Below are 6175 nucleotides of genomic sequence, written 5' to 3'. Positions count from 1 at the left end.
AAAAAAAAAAAAAAAGAAAAGAGACACTGGAGCTTGTTCTCTTTCTGCATGCACACAAAGAGTCATGTGAGAATATAGCTGGAAGGCAGCCATCCACAAGCCAGGAAGAGAGCCCTCACCAGAAACCAACCCCAAATGGTCTTGTACCTTTATCCTCCAGAACTGTGAGAAAATAGATTTCTACTGTTACTCAGTCCATGCTACTTTCTTATAGAGGCTGAGCAGGCTAATATAATGGGTGATCAGAAAATGTAGCTCTTTTAGTTTGTGGCCTTGTCTTTGATGTGACTCTCCCTCTCCTCCAAAGGCCTCAGATCTCTGTCATCATCTTGTTACTCCAAAGGATTCTCTTATCAGCCTAGAAGCATCACTAACCCACCAAGCCCTTTCTCCCTTAGCCCACTTTCTAATTTTAATACATGTTTCTTAATTGTCCATGCTGGACCATGCCCTGTGCTAAATATCTGGAGGCAGAAGAGAAATCAGACACATTCTCTGCCCTGAAGAAATTCTCAGTCTGGTGTATGTGTGTGTAGTGGTTGTTGGGAGGAAGAGGGAGAGACACAGAAATAGGCAGTCCTGAGGAAAGCCCATCCAGGGGGACATACAGAGGGCTGGACGGCACAGACAAGGGGCTCAGAGGTTGTTACAGACTAGGACCCTTTCCCTTACATGACGTGACCCTCTGAACATTCGAGCTCATGGAGGAAAGACTGAGCTGGTTATTATGAATTGACTGTTATGTATCGTCCAGAATTCCTATGTTGAAGCCCCATTGTGGTGACATTAGGAAGTGAGGCTTTTGGGAGGTAATTAGGTTGAGATGCGATCATGAAGGTAGAATCCCCACAATGGGGTTAGTGTCCTTATAAGGAGATGAAGAGACATCAAGTTTCTTGTGTTCACCAAATGAGGGTACAGCAAGAGGCTACAGAGCAGGATGTGGCTTCTCACCATGAGCCAAACCTGCCAACACCTTGATCTTGAACTTGGCAGTCTCTGAAACCATGAGAAATATCTGTTGTTTAAGCCACCTAGTCTGTGGCATTTTGTTATAGCAGCCCAAGGTGATTAACACACGAGTTCTTAGCAATTTCTATAAATTCTAGAGAGAAGAGAGAAATGTAACATCTTAAACTTATCTCAAAGGAGCGTTGGTAAGAATATAGAAACCTCTTCTCTCCAATGTTCATGATAATTTGCTGTCTATCTTTTCCAGAGTCATACATTCCTTATAACTTTTTGTGTCACCTTTGAACAATTCCCAGCCAGCTCAGACTTTCCAAAGCAAGAATGCAATCTTGAGTCATCTTATTTGACACGATTTAGGTCAGCGATTCTCTAAATGTGCCTTGAAGACCACCTGTAGACTAGTAGGTGGTTGTGCCTGGGCCACCTTGATTGGAACAGCCCTGCCCTCTGTGTCTCCCATCCTTCTCTTGGGGCTAGTGGGCTTGGTAGACGTGTCCTTCTCCTGCCAAAATCACGTAAGGTGCTTATTCAAAATGCAGTCCCAGCCTTCATGCCAAATCTACTGATTTTGAACATTTGGGGGTGATGCACAGAATATGAATTTCAAGTGATTCTGTTGCATGGTAAATAGATCTAAAATAGGAATGAGGGGAGGGAAGAGCTCTTGCTGTCCTTCATTTCTGCCCAGAGACAAACTTGTGCTCAGATATTTGTTTTGCCGCTTACTAGCTTAGAGTAACCTTGGGCAGGTTACCTCTCTGAGCCGTAGTTACCACATCTGTAGAATGGGGATAATAATGTGTGCCACAGTACATTTTTATGAGTGTTCAATGGTACAAGAGAAGCAAAGCTGCTGGCACCAAATCTGGCTTATGTTGAGTTAACTTCCTACCATGTCATTGTGGTTTCTGAGGTCTGTGGTTACTTGATGTCACATGTGTGGTGATGATCTTGGTCATGGTCTCTCTACCTGCCAGTTGTTCTGTGGTCCTTGCAGAAAGGAAGAGTTGGTTGTGGTGTCTGTGTGTGTTTGAGGTTTTGGTTCCTCGCCAAGCAGAAGGCTATTTGATTAGTTTTGCTCACATTATCTTTCAGCAACCACTGCTTTTGCTGATTTTGATTTCCCTTCCCACAAGAGAAGAGATGAAAATGTACCAGGGTAGGTTGAATCTGGGTATGGGCATGATTACAAAATCTTCAAAGAAAGCAACCAAGAGAGGGAACAGTTTCTATGATGAGAAAATGGACTCTATCATGAGATCTGAATGGGAGAGATGTGACTCTAACTTCCAAAAGTTCCCAGGCCAACTGAAAAACATATACCTTGGTATATGCTTGATGCTCAGAAAAATAATATATAAATCCCCCAAAGGAAACAGAGAAAGCAAGTATACGTTAATGGTTCAGTCCTCAGGACATTCAAGGGGCCAGGACAGGCTGCATTGGAGAAAAAGGCAAATATCAGAAATAGTTAGAGGAGCTGTATCAGTTTGCTACTACTGTGTAGCAAAACACCCCAGTACTTAGGGGTCTAAAACAGGAATCATTTAGTATCATTCACATGTCACTGGGACAGCTGGGGCTTGGCTGATCTTGGCTTGGCTTGCTCTTGCATCCACAGGTCAGCCCACGGGTGGTTGTGCCTGGGCCACCTGAATTTTCAAGTATCTCTGCCAGTGTCATGCCTCCTAATATCATATCCACCAAACTAAGTTGCATGGCTGAGTCCAGAGTCATGGTTGGAGGGCACAGTTATCTGGCCAAGGGCCAGGGATGAGGGAGAAATTAGGGCAACTAGTACACTCTACCACATTCCTGCCTGAGTATTCCTCAACTCTCCTTTCCTTCCCAATCTGCAGCTGGCACCCCCTCTGTGGTGATTCAAGCCTCTCTCCTGGCTTAGATCATGAGCTGTGTTGCTGTACTGCATGTGTGGGTAAGTGGGTAAGGATTTTGCCTGTGGTCCCAGAGCCTAATATAGGAGCTGGTATCCAGAAAGTAATAGTACATGAGGGAGAGAGAAGAGAGTGAAAAGAGAGGAAGTAGGAACACAAATTACAAAAAAGAGAAAACAGGACAGGCAGGTAGTGGAGGAAACAGGACAGGAGAGATGTTGGTAGGGTGGGTTGAGGAAGCACTGATGGTTCAGATTGAGCTAAATTGCCTGCTTATCAGCTTCATGGAAGTATTGATCCATTTGTAGGATTTTTTTTTTTTTGAGACAGAGCCTCAAGCTGTCACCCTGGGTAGAGTGCTGTGGCATCACAGCTCGCAGCAATCTCCAACTCACGGGCTTAGATGATTCTCTTGCCTCAGCCTCCCAAGTAGCTGGGACTACAGGTGCTTGCCACAATGCCTGGCTATTTATAGTTGTAGTTTGGCCAGGGCCAGGTTTGAGCCTGCCACCCTTGGTATATGGGGCCGGTGCCCTACTAACTGAGCCATAGGCGCCGCCCCCATTTGTAGATTTTAAAGCAGTCATTTCTGCATCGAGAAAGAGTCTTTGTGTTTTTATTTGGCATCTCTAAAGGCTGCATTTTCCTTTTGGAATCCATGGCATGAAAGAAGACTTAGGTTATAGAAATTTTCTGTGTACCCTTAGGAGGAGTGATCAATTTGCCACTTATGATCTGAAGTTTTTCCACTACTGAAATATCTCCAATTGCTATACCTTTGAAATGAAGACTGACTGACTTTATAACACACAAAGATTACATTGGAAATGGGCTGTAGAGGCAGACTCTGATATTCTTCTCTTGTATTTATTTTTTCTGGATGAGGTGATTTGTAGTGTTGCAATTATTTTGCATAAACTGAAGGGTGGAAAATATCAATGTTGACAGGGTGGGATGGATTGACTCTGAAATGGCCAGAAGTCATTTGAGGACAAACTCAGATAATATGGCAGGTAAGAAAAGGCAGCTTTCCTTGTGTGACTCAAAGACTTTCAAAAGGGAATCTGTCATCTGTATAGATTTGTTTTGCTTAAGGTGTTAAAAATTGGTCTCTTTATATCTGATGTGATAAATATGTAGGGGGAAAATTTTTTCAATAAATTTATGAACCCTTTCTAGGGGCAAAGGAAGGATTCATCCTCTTGTCCTCAGGTCAGTTCATCTTTTAGGATTAGCTGAAGTAAAACAAGTACATGTCAAATCTACCAAGTGTAGAGTATAAATGTCTTAACACAATAAGAAATTGTGGTGAAGGCTATGTTAACCAGTTTGTTGTATTTCAAATTGTACATAAAAACAGCACAGTGTACCCCATAAATGCATTAATGTATACAGCTATGATTTAATAAAAAACAAAACAAGAAGTCAGGTCTAGTTGGGGTGGGCAAGGAGGCAGCCCAGGGGGTTACAGACCTGGTGACTGGGGTTACTCTCATGCTTATCATTCCTTTGGCTTATCTGTCCCAGTGGGAGGGGTCTGGAAGTAGATCAACCATTCAGCCCAGTGCCAGGCACAGAGCAGGTAGCTAATAAATATTTATTACCTTGAATTGGATTATGGTTTATGATATAGTAGAAAGAGCATGATGCTGCAAGTCAAGAGAACTCGGACTTAAATTGATTTGTAGAAGAACAGGGCAGGCCTCCTTGTTTCTCTGAGCCTCTATTTCCTGACATTCAAAATGGGGGTTTGACAACGGGCCATTGTGAGACCTGGAAGCGTGTGATTCTGGTGATGGTCTTCCTATAGAAGACACTTATCATGCTGCGACAGAGAGAGCATTCTGGAGGCCAAAGGCTAAGGGCAGAAGCTACAACATGGGCAGTGGGGACCAGTGATTCAGCCTGTTCTTAGGGCTGACATCTGAGCAAGACAACTGGGACAGGACTGGTGGCCCAGAAGAAAGGAGCACTGATGATCCCTCACACTCCCACGCCCCTCTCCCCTTGCTGGTGCTGACGACTTTCCTGGTAGGAGATCATACAACAGAGAAAGCCACAGCACACCACCAGCATGTTCTCTGTGGTCAGCAGATGACTTTGCCATAGGGCAGGACTGATGGCTCAGGCATTTCTAGGCACAGGCTGATGGCCTATATGTTTTTTTTGTTTTGTTTTGTTTTTGAGACAGAGCCTCAAGCTGTCCTCCTGGATAGAGTGCCATGGCATCACAGCTCACAGCAACCTCCAACTCGTGGGCTTAAGCGATTCTCCTGCCTCAGCCTCCCAAGTAGCTGGGACTACAGGCACCCACCACAACGCCTGGCTAGTTTTTGGTTGCAGCCGTCATTGTTGTTTGGCGGGCCCGGGCTGGATTCGAACCTGCCAGCTCAGGCGTATGTGGCTGGCGCCTTACCTGCTTGAGCCACAGGCGCCAAGCCGGCCTATATATTTTTTAAGCTTTAGAGAAGGTAGAGGGAGGAAGAGGATTGTGGGGCAGGGGACAGCTATTGATAGAGTCGCATGCTGGCGTCACAGCATGGACAGATGACTAGGGCATGGAGTGGGAGGAGGGAGGACAAGATGTCAGGGCAGGGCTGTGTGATCTTGGAAGTTCCTTTAACCATTCTGGGCCTTGGTTCCCTAATTCAAATGAGATGGTTGAGTTAGATCAAGATTCCCTCAAGTTTGGGGTGGGGAGAAGCATTGGGAGGTTGGGAAGGTGGGTTCTAGGCCTTCGACGCTCACCTACCCTGCACTGCTTTTTTCCTTTCCTGTTTCAGAGTAAATATTGTTTCTATGTAAAAAAGTTTTTTTTGGTCTCTCTGTCTGTTTTGCTAAATCTACCAGTCTAAAGACCTTCTCTTTTGCTCTAAATAGCATAGTATGGCAGTTTTGGGACTGGGGGATCTGAAAAAGCCTGTGGCTAGTGGGGGGTCCACGATGGCTGCAGTCTCCTCTTCTAGGGGATGGGGGTGAAGTAAGGGTGGGATACGATTGGGGGATAGGAGAGCAGATATGGATTTCTTGGAGAAATGTGGACATAAAAGTGCCCACCTTATAAACTTGTTTGGTTAAAAACTAGGGCACACTGTGAGGGCCTTTCAGACACCAAAACATGTCTTCACCTGAGACAGTGCCCTGGCCCAGTCTTAGACTTTTTCCTGTAAATTCTTCCACTGAGATGCCAAAACCTGGGGCCTGAATTCTATGGGTCTCAGTAAAATACACCTGAGTGATCCAGGCCACTAGTGGTCCAGGGCTAGTTTTAGCTCTGATACTGACTAATCAACTTTGACGCCCCCCCC

Source organism: Otolemur garnettii, unplaced genomic scaffold (genome assembly GCF_000181295.1).
Source record: "Otolemur garnettii isolate 467f Iridium unplaced genomic scaffold, OtoGar3 scaffold00014, whole genome shotgun sequence".
Lineage (NCBI taxonomy): Eukaryota > Metazoa > Chordata > Mammalia > Primates > Galagidae > Otolemur > Otolemur garnettii.
Note: the sequence above shows the minus strand (reverse complement) of the source record.